The sequence below is a fragment of the Petaurus breviceps genome, unplaced genomic scaffold (assembly GCF_028583685.1).
Source record: "Petaurus breviceps papuanus isolate PSGF00001 unplaced genomic scaffold, PetGlider_PUasm1.0 90743, whole genome shotgun sequence".
Classification (NCBI taxonomy): domain Eukaryota; kingdom Metazoa; phylum Chordata; class Mammalia; order Diprotodontia; family Petauridae; genus Petaurus; species Petaurus breviceps.
Window position 1 is genome coordinate 10,900,525 of NW_027187332.1, and position 15,862 is coordinate 10,916,386.

The following is a 15,862-nucleotide window of genomic DNA, read 5'->3' on the forward strand; positions in this document are numbered from 1 at the left end:
CCACACTTCATCTTGTGATATAGTAGACACAAAACTCTGAATCTAGAGTGAGAGAACCTGGATTCATTGATTAAAACAACTCTGATCACAGATTTAGAGCTGGAAGTGACCTTAGAAGTCAGACAAAAAGAATTTCATTTGTGATGCCTACTAACTTGTGCCTCTTATAGATTTCCTTTCATCATTAAGACACAATTCAAGTGCTACCTTCTACATCAAGCCTTCCTTGGCTGCTCTCGCACAAAACAAACAAACAAGAAACACCTTGTATTTACTGTCTTTGTATTTATGTGGATGTACCTGTTTTCTCTCCCATTAAAATGTAGGTCCCTTGTGAGTAAGGATTGTTTCATTCATTTTATTTCTGTCCATAGTGCCTAGCATAGTTCCTGGAATATAGTAGATGCTTTGTGAATACTTAGAAACTACTAGGCATGAAGATAAAAATATTGATCAATGAATAAATAATTGTTAAGTGCTTACGGTGTGCCAGACACTCTCTGCCCTCAAGAAGCTCACAATCTAATGATACAAAATAATACAAAATTATATATATAGTATAGTGGACAGAGCACTGGGCTTGGAATTTGGAAGATTCATTTTCATGAGTTCAAGTCTGACTTCAGACTCTTAGTAGCTATGTGACTCTGGGCAAACCGCTCAGTTCTGTTTATCTCAGTTCCTCATCTATAAAATGATCTGAAGAAAAAAAAATGACAATTCACTCCAGTATCTTTGCCAAGAAAACCCCAGTCGGGGTCACAAAGACTCAGAAACAACTGAACAAGAACAGCAGGACAGTCTCAGTGTTCAAGAAGTTTCCCTTGTATTAGGGCAACACAACACATACAGGAGATTGGTGGCTAGACAGGGATGATTTATTGTGAGAAGTCACAGGGATGGTAAGTGGAATTGAGTGACATGCTTTTCTGGGCATGGCGGTGTTAAATCAATTACTATTGTGAGAGGAAAAGGTATAAAGGTGAGTATAATGTGCAGGGAATTAACACGTTGGCTGAAAGATGATAAGAACAGACCTTAGGTGAGTCTGGGGAAACTTAGATATGTTGAACAATGCTAATCTGTAAAGCACATAAGGCCCTAGAGCTGGAGCCTTAATGATCAGTCAATTGGTGTCAAATGTTTATGCTTTTCTTTCTCACTTTAATGGTTCTTTTTTCTGGGAAGGAGAGTGAAGTCATTCTCTTAAATAGATACTCTGATGTTCCAGAAGATGCAGAATTAGCAAATACCCAAGAAATATCCTCAGAAAGCAAAGGGAACACATTCATGACAAATATGAGAAGCATAAAAAGGCAATCATGGAACAGAAATATTAAGAACGAAATAAGGTTAAACATTACCTTTCTATATGGGAAAATGATAAATGTAACTTCTGAGAACCTCATTGTTATTAGAGGGGATAGAAGAGTTCTACATAGAAAGAGGGTAAGGAGTGAGTCAATTATGTTAGGAGGATGGAAGAAATGGAAAGGAAAGAAAAAGTGATGCCCTGGATGAAGGTGAAAGAGATAGGGAGAATGGTGAAAATTATGTCATATAAAAGAGGTGCACATGAAAGAACTTTTACAGTGCAAAGGAAAAGTGTTGATGGGTGGGCAGGCAGTGATTAAACCTTGCTCACATCTAAATTGGTTTAAAAAGGGAGAATGAATATATATATATATATATATATATATATATATATATCTACACATATATACATAAATATGTACACACATATGCTTAAATGGTAAAAAAAAAAATCTATCTTACTCAACAGGGAGTTTGGAAGGGAAAGAATTACCAAAAAGGGGACAAGGGTGATAAATGGGAGGTCAGATAAAAGAAGGCAGTGATCAAAGGAAAAACAGATTTTAGAGAAGGGACAGAATAAAAAGAGAGAAGGATAAATGGAAGAAAATAGGATGCAGGAAAATGCACAGTTAATAATCATAACTCCGAGTGTGAATTGGGAAGAATTTACTCATAATACTGAAGTGGATAGGAGGAGGGATTGAAAAAAGAATTCAGCAATATACTGTTAATAAGAAACACACTTGAAATAGAGAGACACACACACAGAGTTAAAATAAGGGGCTGGACCAGCACCTATTATGCTTCAGATGAAGAAAAAAAGGCAGGGGGTAGAAGTCATGACTTCAGACATAGCAAAAGCAAAAAGAGACCCAATTAAAAGCAATAAGCAGTGAAACTACAGATTACTAAATGGAACAATAGACAAAGAAGTAATAGCAATACAAGCATACATGCACCAAATGGCATAGCATCCAAATTGTTAAAGGAAAAGTTAAATGCATCATAGGAGAAAAGAGATAGGAAAACTATACTAGTGGGGGACCTCACATTTTCCCTTCCAGAGCTATATGAGGTGAATCATAAAATAAATTGAAAAGAAGTCAAAAAGGTGAATAGCTTCTAATAAAAGTTAGATATGTTAGACTTCTGGAAAAAAACTGAATGGAAATAGAAAAGAATATACCATTTTCTCTACCATAAATAGTATCTTTACCAAAAAAACCCAAAACAAACAAAAAAAAAAGACAATTAGGCACAGGGGTGGGAAACCTGCAGCCTCTAGGGATTTGTTCTGTGAAGTTTCAATTCAGTCAAAGGGCTGCACTTAAGGATGTAGAGGGCTACATGTGGACTGGAGGTCACAGGTTCCCCACCCCTGTATTAAGGAACAAAATCCTCACAACCAAATGAAGCACATCAGAAATATTAAATGCTCCCTTTTCAGATCATATTGCAATAAAATTGACATTTAGTAATATTGTATCTAATGAGCAAACAGCAATAGGCCACTTATTTAAATAAATCTAATCCTAAAGAATGAGCAGAACTATGTTATAACCAAAGAGCTATAAAACAGTATATATACTTTGACCCAGCAATATTACTATTAGATACATATGCCAAGTCAATCAAAGAAGAAGGAAAAGGACCTATTTCTATAGAAATATTTATAACACCTCTTTTTGTGGTGACAAAGTATTGCAAATTGAGCTGATGCTCATCAACTGGGGAGGGTTCAATAAGTTGTGGTATATGATTCTTATGGAATACTATTGTATTATAAGAAATACTAAGCAGAATGATTTCAGAAAAACCTGGGAAGAGTTATTTGAACTCAGGCAAAATGAAAGGAACAGAACCAGGAGAATAGTATAACACTGTAACAACAGTATTGTAAGGATGATCAACTTGGAAAGACTTAGCTAAGTCTGATCACGGCAGTGATCCATGACAATTGCAAAGGGTCCATGAAGAAAAATACTAACCACCTCCAGCGAGAGAATGAACTCTAAATGCAGATTGAAGCATCCTTTTTTTGGGAGGGGGGTTCTTTTACAACATGGCTAATATGAAAATATGCTTTGCATGACTTCACATGTCTAATATTAAATTGCTTGCCTTCCCAAGTAGGAGAGAGAGAGAAAGTGAGAAATGGAATTTGGAACTCAAAATTTTAAAAATGAGCAAATTATTCTACATATAATTGGAAAATGTTTAACAAAATAAATATATTTTAAAAAATGAATTGAAAGAACCTTTGCCACAAACTGTGGTCTGCTTTATTTTGAATTTTTGGCACTTGCACATGCTCTCAAAAAACAAACTCAATTTGCCGTGTGTGTATGCATATTCATAAATATATGTGATACATAGAAATAATAAATGTGTACATATAAGTGTGTACACACATTTACACATACACACATATAATGCACATGCATGCTATATGTACACATATACATATGTGTATACATATACACATGTACATGCACAGTCTATGCTTTTGTAAGACCAGAGCTTTGATTTTATTTTTATAGGGAATTCTAGTTACAGAAACACCTTCTACCAGTAAAATTTAGTCCATGTTTTAAAATATTATTATATTTTATTATATATATCTTTATTAAAGTTTCAAGGAGTTGATTAAAGGATTATGTGACTTGCCAAATTGTCATATAACCAATATATGTGAAAGGAAAAAGCAAAAAAAAAAAAGATTTAAGGTGAAATTGATGTCAATCACTCATAAAGTAAGAAATCAAATTTACAACCTAAGGAGATCATAAAAAAATTATAGGTAGCAAACTGCATTACTTAAATCTTCCCATATTTTTAACGCATACTTTCCCTTATACCATATATATGATGAGTGGACAGTGTCAGTTAACCTAGTACTGTTGTGATTCTCTAGGATAAACTTGGACATAGATTAAAATTGGTATATTGAGTTAGAGAATTTTGCCATTTAAAAATAAGCAATATAAACACTCTAATAGTAATTTCCTTTAAAAGCTAATTATCTGTTTGATTCAGTATTCCAGCTTCTATCTCATAACAGCAAGTGCTTATCTTTTCACTGTCAGTTTTTATGCCAACCTTAATCTTGCTTGATCAACATAACTACTCTCCATACATTTCATCATTCTGATGCCATTGCATGGGGCGTTAAACAGATTATATCCCTTTGGCTCTGTAGAGATATCATTTTATTTTGATTCTATCACCTCAAGGTCACATAGGACACCTTGCTTTGTAAAAAATATTCTCTTTGGGAAAACATGGTTATCTTTCTTTCTCAAAAAAAGAAGATTTATGAAATTATAGCTATATACATGCAAAATGAATTGAGAACTCATTACTGCAATAGATGGTTCAGAATGAAAATGAAAAGACTCTAGCTGAACATTATTTATCTAGGCACTATGGTAGGGGAATGAGCTATGCCTCTTCCTGTGAATTTCTCACAGAACTAAACTTGCTACAAGTAATCATTGATGGTCAGAAGCAAAATCCTCTGGCATTGAAAACCCTGTTGCCAACATTTGCAGTATTCTTATGCCTTACTCCCCACCACATACCCTATTATCCAGTAATATTGGTCTCCTTGCTGTTCTTAAAACAAAATGCTCCATCTCCAAAGTCTATTTTAATTTTAATTTTTTTTTACCATTTTCCCACCATGCCTGGAATACTCTTGTTCTCTCTCTTCTGGCTTCCTTGGTTTCCTTCAAATCCCAGTTAAAGTCCTTCACTCTGGAACTCATAGCTTGAACAACAATAGGTCCCTGCTCAAGCACTATTTGACAGCTATATTTCCTGGCTCAGAGTGAATGTAAATGGTAACTGTTTCTCTTTTGGCCAGCAACCCAGAGGGTCTTCCCCTCCCAGTTTGATTTTTTTTTAATTAAAGGGGCCATCCCAACTCACTTCTTAAAGAGAACTTTTCACTCAAAGTGAGAACCTGAAAAGGCCTTAGCCTAAAAGGGCCAGGGTCTCCCACTGCATCCTGGGTCATCTCCAGTTATTCTGATGAATATCAGGTCACTGGACCCAGAGGGCTCTGGAGGAAAAAGTGAGGCTGGTGACCTTGCACAGCCCTCCCTCACTCAAAGCAAAGTCAACAGCAAGTCATGTCATCATCTCCCTGATGTCATGGTCCTCTTTGAAAATAAAAGACAAACACAACAAAATCCTACTTTCCATAAGCAGCTTTTCCTAACCCCCCTCAATACTAGTGCCTTCCATCTTTTGATTATCTTCAATTTATCCTGTCTAAGTTTTGTAAGTGATTATTTGCGTGTCATACAAACAACATATTTATTGTATTAGACTATGAGCTTCTTGAGAGCAGGATGTGTCTTTTGGCCTTTTTTCTTTTTGTGGTATCTCCAGTGCTTAGCAGAACACTGGTGCTTTATAAATGCTTATTGACTAAAATTTGATTTAAAAATGTACTTTTTTTAGAATGTAGTATATATTTCCCTGCTTTTATAAACATAAAACTAGATATTATGAAACATTTTACAGATAGCTTAGCAATACTGTCATTAGCATCCATTGTATGTTGCTGATAACCTTGAGGTTCATTAGACTGCTTTTTCCAATGCAAATTGGTAGGGATGATCATGGTTTTCTTTTACCATTTTCCAACTAGGCAAACTGTGAGGCATTCCTGTCTTATGGCCTAGAGTTCATCGGATTCAAACAGCTTCTTCTTCCCCTTCTCTTGGTGGTTTCCAACAGGTGTCTATTGAGAAAACAGATGATTAATTTTTTTAGACATCTGTAATTTTACATCTCCTTTCCCCCTCCAGGTAAAGCGATATCTCTCTGACCTTACAGATCTCACATACTTTTGTTGTAATTAGTATTAAGCTGATTTGTACAAGAAAACTTATGATTCCTACTAAGTTATAGTGTTCTTGAGCTCAGGGACTCTGTCTTCTTTATTTTCACATCTTTCTTTCCAAGGAAGTGCTTTGGTTGTATGTACTCAATAAATATTTTTGGAATAAGCTAATGAATAACGCTATTGTTGAGACCTCTCCTATGAAGTTAACATGTATAGGCTTTAGGGCAAGGCCACTAACGAAGTCTCTATTTTCTTATTTTTACATTCACAGCTATGTTTTAGAGAGCTAAAGTATGGTAGAAATCTGGCCTCAAGAGAAGTAGATTGTTATTATAGCTTCAAAAAATTGAAATAAAAGTAGATATATAAGCCATAATGAATATAAAGGGAAAAGAGAATGTCACAAACATTTGAAGATAAGTATGTCAAAAAATCTTCCCACAGAATGGTACATACTATTACTTCATTCTCCAATATTTGATTTTCTTGAATAATAGTATAATTTATTATTTTTGTTTAATGGGATATCTCAGGATTTAAAAGTGATACAACTGAAATCAGAAAAAATTTTTAAAAGTATATATTAACCATAGAATGGCATGAATAGTAACTATCTTTTTTATAGAATATGAAATGTTTACTACTAATATTTCAAGTGTCTTCAGTGACAAACATTCACTGAAATAGAAAGCATTTAAAAAAGCAAGATATAGAGTGCCATGATTAGGTGTTCTTTGTTGTTGTTGTTGCTAGAAATGGTATATTAAATAATGATGCCTGCTATTCAAAATGTAAAAAAAATATATTGCCAAATTAACATGAGTCAATATTAATGTGTCAGAAATTTCCTTATCATGTAAAATAATTATTTTATCTGTATTATTGAGTTCACTGGTAGATAATAAGGTGAGTGAAAGAGATCACTAATGGTATTCTGAGATATAATGCAAAAGAAATTATCATTCATAAGTGGCAATGATATCATTAATATAAAATCAAGAGGATAAGCAGAGTCAAAATGTAAGAAATTGCCCATTAAAAATTTTCCTTTTCATATTCATCATATCTCTAAAATAATGACCTGTTAATTTCTTGATTTCCATTACAAATTAAATATCAGAGTAAAAAATGGTCTTTAAAAGTACCAGGGAATAAAAAGAATATTTATAAAGTGAGATTACGTGTAGAATAAAGGAAAATGGAAAATCAAAACTCACAGATGCTGACTCCTGTCCCAGATGTATAATTGATCCTAAAATAAGTTTAATATTTCTCATTCACAGTTAAGGCAAAGTATTCAATTCCAACATGATGTTAAGGGAATAAATAGTATGAAAAGATATAATGGAATATCCAAGTCCTATAACACCCCAATAGGACACATTTGCCCCCAAAATCAACTATGGGGTAAATTTCCAATGACTGAAAGAAATAAGGTATAGGCAGGATTTAAATTAGATTATCAGGATCCATAGTAGAAATATGCTATAGATAACTATATCATAAGGAAACTGAGTTTTAACTAGTTTTAATGAGCCTGGTGAGACCATTCACTAAAACTGTTCTAAAATATGGAGTTTCAAGCTGCTTCCCCTAAAGTGGTCTTGTTTCCTTACCAGACCATGATGATATTTAATGATTTTGTTGTCCCATAAGCAAGTGATGATTATAGTGATGATGATGATGATGATGGCAGCTATAGTGTACACAGTGTTTTACAAATATTATTTCATTTTATCCTCAAAACAACCTTTGAAAGTAAGTGCTATTATTTTCCCCGTTTTATACATGGAAGCAGACAGAGCTTAAGTGACTTTCTCAGGGTCACATAGTAATTGTTTGTGACTAGATTTGAAATTAGGTCTTCCTGACTACAGGTGCTGAACTCTATCCAGTGTACCACTTAGAAACCTATTGCACCAAGTCATCCAATCTTCCTGGGCTTTCTCTTTCTCAGCTGGGTCTAGCTTGCTCAACTCTTCTGAATTCTGTATGATCAGGGTGTTTACCCAAAAGGGTAGCTACACTGTTACAGTTCACTCTCAGGATCCCAGAGAAACTCTGATGTGAGAGAATATAATCCTAGTCCTTGTGACAATATCTCCTGAGTCCCCACTAGTGTGTTTCCAATTTATATCCTAATCCTCATTTATGTGAGATGAAACTAAGGCCCAGAAGGTGAAATGGCAAACTCTAAATCTACATTTTTTCAGATATGACACAGTCAATAATCATATGGTTGAAAAATATTTCTTTGATTCAGAATTTTCCAGCAATAACTTTCAGTGTCCTAAAAATATATACTAATTGCTGGAAATAAAGAATCAGAATTGGTATTATTGATGCTAAATATGTTTTCCCTCTAGTCCTCTGGATTTTCTCTAAGGGTCTCTCATCACTATTTGGTTTCTTTTTCAACTGTTTTCTCTGTATTTTACAATAAATATCCTTTTACTACATCTTTTATGATCCCAACAAGTTCATTACGGGGTATGGTATATTTGACAGATACGTTGCTCACTTGGTTATAGGACAGTGTCTAGCCTACTGGGTCATTTCATTTTAGGATAGGTTGAGTAGATCACTCCTCCAGGTTGACTGAGTTTGACTGCTGTGGCTTCTGGCTGACCCTGATATGAACTTCATTTGGTGGGCTCCTGGTGACTCTTCTAACCTTTTGATGTTCAAAGAGTTGTAACTTGTTCTGTGAATCTTTGACACCAATTTACTTAAGATAAAGAAATGATAGATGATTTTTTTCCCGGTGTGCTCTGCGCTTCCCCGCTGTCCTTCCGGTCTCCGTCGTTGTTCCCACGCCCCGTTCCGCGTGTGTCGGTCATGGCCCCGCTGCTGCTGCGCTCTGCGGCCCGGGCCCTGCGCCCCGCCGCCCTCCCAGCGCTGCGCCCCGCCCTGGCCGCCGCCACCCGCGCCTTTGGAGGCCTCCTGGGAGGAGGAGTCGCCAGCGGGCAGGGCCCCGCGCGCCCCCGCCTCCTGCAGCCGCTCCGGAGCGCGCCCGGTCTATGTTCGTGCACGTGCGGGGGGGGCTCCACACGGAGGGGGACAAGGCCTTTGCTGAATTCCTGACAGATGAAATTAAAGAGGAAAGGAAGATCCAGAAACATAAATCCTTCCCCAAGATGTCTGGGGATTGGGAGCTGGGTGTGCAAGGGACAGAAGCCAAGTTAGTCCGGAGAGTAGCTGGCGAGAGGATCACAGTCACATTCAACATTAACAACAGTACCCCACCGACATTCGATGATGAGCCACCAGAGGGACAGAAAACCCAAGAACAGCAAGAGCCTGAACTTACATCAACCCCGAACTTCGTGGTGGAGGTTGTGAAGGATGATACCAAGAAGGCCCTTGTGCTGGACTGCCACTATCCAGAGGAGGAGGTTGGACAGGAAGAAGAAGATGAGAGTGACATCTTCTCCATCCGGGAAGTTAGCTTTCAGCCCAGCAGTGAATCTGACTGCAAGGATGCAAACTACACACTCAACACAGATTCCTTGGACTGGGCCCTGTATGATCACTTGATGGACTTCCTGGCTGACCGGGGAGTGGACAACACATTCGCAGACGAGCTGATTGAGCTCAGCACGGCCTTAGAGCACCAGGAATACATCAACTTTCTGGAAGACCTGAAAGGATTCGTCAAGTGTCAGTAGGGAGGCCTGAGGCTGCTGTGCTCCCTGAGCCCTTCCTTCCTAGAGAAGGTTTCTAGAAGCCATCATGGAGAAAGCGCTGTGCTGTGAAATACCGCCAGGCGTAAATTATGTTCCCTAATCCTTTATTTCCTTTGCTGGCATTTTTGTACGCCACCACAGAATGACAAGAAATAAAACCCTTGGACCCTTCCAAAAAAAAAAAAAAAGAAATGATAGATGCCACAGAGGCAATAAAACAAGACCATGTGTTCACGGTCACATATCGACAGACTGAAATCACAGGTCTGAGGCCCCTCACTCAATCCATATATATATAGCAGCTCTTGCTTTGGTCAGCACTGGAGAAAAGGAAGATTTTTTTAAATCCTTTTAAGTCTTTTGCATGTATATTTCATTTTGGTGTCATGGTCAATTGAAAGTCCTTTATTACTATTTAGTAAACCAACAGGAGTCAGAATACCTGCATGTTCTCTGAATCTGGGAAGGAAAGGAACTTTTTAACACATACTGTCAAAATCAGGTTCACCAAAGCCTCAAGCAGATACTGTGATTACTCCAAGGTCTATACCCGCATTGGCCAGACCCTACCCCCCCAATACATGAACACTAGACTATCTTATACTGGCAAGTGCACTTCAGGCAAAAACAGTAAAGTGTTCAAAATAAGTCAACATAATCTCAATTATCATTCATGCATGATCTATATTTAAACTTTTTTCTCATAGATATTTGGGTCATTTTAAATGCAGTTATTTATTTATAGATTTCTGTTCAATTCTATGTTATAATTGTCACTTCAAATCTCAATAAGCCTGTAATGGGCAAGAAAATTATTTTTCAACTACAACTACCTAGCTTTATTCTGGAGCTCTCCGTTTGCCAAAACTAGAATAGCTGGCCCATGTGGGATCTATTTAATGCAATGGTTCTCATAATGTTGTCTGTAAACTCCTTTAGGTCACAAAGACCTTTTCAGGGAGGTTTGTGAGGTCAAAACTATTTTAAAACAATGCAAAGATGTTTAAAATTAAAATGTGGTAATTTTTGATAGATAAAGCTCACATAATGGAAAGTTCTTTGGGAGACTTCAATAATCTCTAAGAGTGTGAATGGCTCCTGAGACAAAAAGATTTGGGAACTACTGCTGGGATAATTTTATCCTTCAAAAGATGAAATGAGTAGGAAAGAGAACTTATTCAGCACCTCATTTTGACCAGAAAGGAATAACTAGTGGATGAAAGAGATAAAAAGCAACTTTGGGATAAAGAGGCAACTCTATTTCACATCTCATGATCAAGAAGGAAAGGAAAATCAGGTATGGCTTTACATGTACCTTAGATTTTGAGAAATCAGATTTCAAGAGGATCAAAACGACAAAAGATAAGAATGCAAAGGGCTAATAGTTTATAGAAGAAATCAGCCCAACAGGGATATAAATTCTTCAAAAATAAAATTCTGAAAACATAAATTAATTTGATTTTGAAAAAAAGGAGTTGACTGATGGGGATTTCACTGTCCAATTCACAGTTGTTACTTTTGTTGTTGTTTTTTGTTTGTTTTGTTTTGTTTTGTTTTTTAAAGAGTCTTGGACTCTAAAATCACATTCCCAGCTATGGTAGGCCTTAGGATGTAGAAATGGCACTTGAAAGAAACAGCTGGACTATACTAATATATACAGAAGAAGTTCATGCTAGACCACAACACTATTGTAAAGATATTGAAGAATTAATCATTAAGGTTCCTAAAGAAGACATTAAATAGAAGAAAAAATCAGAGCTATTAAAAAGGCAAATTAGTGAATATCAGAAACTACTGATGTATATGACTTTTCTCTTCCCTCCCTTCCTCCATCCCTCCCCTTTTCTTCATTTTATTATGCCTTCCTTTCTTCCTTCCTTTCTTTCTTCCTTCCTTTTATAGCAGCAAGCACCCCAAGCGCGTCCTCAGGGTTTGCTGCCCATACAGGTTCTTGGATCTGCTTTGTTAAAGGAAAGCAACTCAAAATGGGTTAACAAGCTTACTTTAATCAGTCAGACATATATCGTTTACCTTGTTCAGGGGAAAAAGGTCAGCACCCCAAACTTCAAAATATACAGACAGAATTATCAAGACATTAACAGATCAAGTAGACAGCTTTCCAAACTGTCCAACCATTACATCCATACCCAGCCAACATCTGGGTTTCCACATCTGGGTTTTTCAAAGCCGGGGGACTCTCAACAACGGCTTCCCAGAATTCAGATCAAATCACAGAACACTTCTCAAAGTGAGTCCCCAAAACAAAGCTACACATCAGGGCTTATATAGCCTTCTCCTGGCTCAGAGAATGTAACAACCTTATTGACCCAGTGGCCAATCAAAAAGTATCTACTGAAAAACAAGCCTCCCTCCCCAGGCTTCTGGTGCACTTTAGCCTAGGGGCAGGGAAGATCTTCCAAATTTGCATTCCCATTACACTTCCTTCCTTCCTTCCTTCCTTCCTTCCTTTCTTTCTTTCTTTCTTTCTTTCTTTCTTTCTTTCTTTCTTTCTTTCTTTCTTTCTTTCTTTCTTTCTTTCTTCCTTCCTTCCTTCCTTCCTTCCTTCCTTCCTTCCTTCCTTCCTTCCTTCCTTCCTTCCCTTCCCTTCCCTTCCCTTTCTTCCTTCTTTACTTCATTTCTACCTTTTCTTGAATTTTATGAGCATACTCAATGTGTTGAGGGGGTATCCTCAATGATAGAATTAGAAGAAAAGAGAAAGGACCTCTCAGATGATGTTCCACAGTATACCACATCTTTATGGGCATAGTTCAGTGAGCTATTTGGAGAATACAAATAGTACTTTGTACATCACTTGTTGACTTTAAAAAATCATTAGATTTGGTATGTCAAAGCATTGTCTTAAGGGCTCTCCCCCAATAAGGTGTGCCTCTATATATCAAAATAATGAGAAATTCCTTAAAAGAGATAAACCTTGTTCAATAATCCTCTGATCATTAGTAGCAAGTGAGAATTAAAATAAGCTGCCCTGTAACAGAAAAACTGTTCACCATGAAAGAGTTTATGTAAAGTCCAAAATCAAATCTTGAGATTCTCCAGATGCTTTTGCTTATGGATGACACCATACTGATTTCAGTAAGCCCCCTAGACCATGGGTGAGGAACCTGAGGCCTCAAGGACACAGTTTTCCCACTGCTGCCCTAGACCATTACATAGCAAAATGGATGGTATCTATAAATACTCAAAGGAGTTAATTTTATGTGTTCCTATAGGAAATTCAAGTGAATGAAGATCCCCTGTTATGCAGACTGTGATATCCAGTTACTTATACAAAACCTAGAACTTATCCCTTTGCATATGTAGTCTATTTCTGGAGGGAAGTGGGACTGTGGACAGTGTGGGGAAAAGGACATAGTACATTCACTTAAAGAAAATATACCTCTTTCCTATGCAAAGTAAATATATAAAAATATTAAGTAACAAGAGAATAGCTTTATAACTTCATCTACCTAGGTTTGCTTTGTGTGTGTGTGCGTGTGCGTGTGTGTGTTAAGGAATTGGGAAAAAAATCACAAACAGGATTTATGTATCCACATACTCACACAGACATATGCACATCATAGAGAGACTACAAACAGACGTTTGGCCCCAGAATTGAACAAGAATAAGAGAATGAGATAGATTGCTAGTGGGAAATTAGAAAAATTCTTTCAGTGATCCCTTATTTTTTCCTGAAACAAAGGTCAATCTTTTTAATCCCAATACCATGTAGTGTTGTATAGCTGCAAGTCATGGAACGCTACTTTTTCTGAAGAAATAAAATGAGTATTATCCAGAGGGAAGTGAAGAGGCATGCTGTGAGAACAAATTGCAAAAACATTGCAAACAATGAATTATGAAGGTGAACTAGACCAAGATGCCAGCAAAGAAATGTATGGGTAAAGAAGACGATATGGTCACATGATGAGAGCAAAGGGATGAATTTGTATAGGCTGCTGGCATGCTAATGTCTAATAAAAACAAAGAAAGCACATTTTGTGGACCCTCTGTGGGGATCTGCATGGGAGGATATGGACAAGGTTTACACAAAATGAGCAGACAGGAATGGGTTGCAATGTATATCATTGGAGGGAATACTCACCCATATAAAGCCATGTGACTAGTTGAAAATGTATATATGATGAAACCTTGGTCCAGTAATCAAGGATGAACAGAAAAGTGTGATAAAGTCCTATTAAGAATTTTATGTCTAATGCTGTATCCAAGAATGACACCAGCTTGGCAAAGAATGCTAAGGACAAAAAAGGGGTGTAGGAGGCTTTTTAAAAAAAGCTGTCTCAGGGGCAAGATCAATATCAAAGAGATAGGAATGCTGCTCTGGATGAATGTGATAATGATAAGAAGGCCTAGCTGTTCAACAATCATTTGCCTATATTTTCTTTTCATTTATTCAAAGAAATATGGAACAAAAATGGTTAGCAAGGAATGGAAATCCCAAGAAAAGTGAAATGGTCAGATGCAATTTATTTACTTTCAATGAATTTAAATCATGAAAGCTGAATGTGCTGCATCCTAGGATAGATATTTTATCTGCATTTGCAGCAGTTTTTTTTTTCTTTTTAGTTCTGGCTACTATGTAAATATATTCGATTATTGAAGCACAGAATGACTGACCACGAAGGATGGGGGTGGGAGTGGGATAATGAGGGAGGAGGACTAGATGAAGTCCCACGTTTGGGGATTCGAAATTTGCTACATATAATCCATAAAGTTGATAATTCACATAGCCATAAATTAGAGTTGATGTATTTCTCAAGCCCATAGAGTGGCATTCAGGAAAAAAAAGGAATAATTTACAAAATAGGTGTGAGAACTCAGCATGAGGAGCACAAAATAGCACCAGGCTATTGAAATAATTGGCAGATATGATTGTTGAGCTACTCTGGGTGATTTTTTAAAAAGACCTTGGAGGATGGTCTAGGGATTAGAGTTTTTTCCAGTTACTAGTTTACCATCTAGTGCCCCCTATGGGCTTAGCACTAGGTTATCAGCTGTAGGGCAGATAAAAGGAAAAGCTTATAGTGGTGTGTACATAAGCCTGATAGACATGAAATAACCAGAGAGAGATGAAGTGTTATGCGTTTGAAAGGGGGCAGGGATAGGGTTGAGAGAATCTGGGTTTAAATTCAAGCTTTTCCAATCACTATTGGCATCCCCTTAAATTAAGTCTATTTCCTTCTCTAGGTTTCTGTTTCCTTCTCAACAAATGGGAGAGGGAGTATTGAATTCAATAGGCTTTAATAGTCCTTCTAATTTTAAATCTATCTATGAATAATGATGGATAGAATATAATTTCATCCCTATAGGCATTCAGGATGCCTTAACTATGAATTGTTATAATCTAATTAAAGACAGAAACCCACAGTGATGGATTTATTATTTTTTATTGGATATAATGGTATTTATTTTGGGGAGGGGAGCAACAAAACTTATTTAAGCTCTAGCTGCTTTGAGTTATAATACATTGCTCACTACAGTGAAATAGCTACTTTCACAAACTGCTTCACACTGTTATTTTGTGCCCCTCTTGCTGAGTTTTCACCCCTATTTTGTAAATTATTCTCTTTTTTCCCCAAATGCTACTCTATGAGCTTGAGAAATACATCAACTCTAATTTATGGCTATGTGCATTGTCAACTTTATGGATTATGTGTAGCAAATTTTGAATCCCCAAATGTGGGATTTAATCTTGTCCTCCTCCCTCCTTTTCCCACCCCCAAACCCATTCTTCATGGTCAGCCATTCTGTGCTTCAATAATGGAATATAGTTTCATAGTGGCCAGAACTAAATAAATCTGCTGCAAATGCACATAATACATTACAGAATGTAAAAACACAAAAACAAAAACCTTTTTTAATTAATCACCACTGGACTATGTCAATGTTCTCCTCAATTACCATGAATAATCAAAAGTTGATAATACTAAGAACTCCACAGCACATTCTTTTTACATTCAACTCACTATTTAGTCATAATTAGACTCTA

The 15,862-nt window shown here is 36.7% G+C and overlaps 1 pseudogene; it reads left to right on the top strand.

The window, feature by feature from the left end:
• The first annotated feature begins 8,914 nt into the window (after positions 1–8,914).
• On the top strand, positions 8,915–10,033 carry LOC138145702 (complement component 1 Q subcomponent-binding protein, mitochondrial pseudogene; annotated as a pseudogene).
• Positions 10,034–15,862: the final 5,829 nt, after the last annotated feature.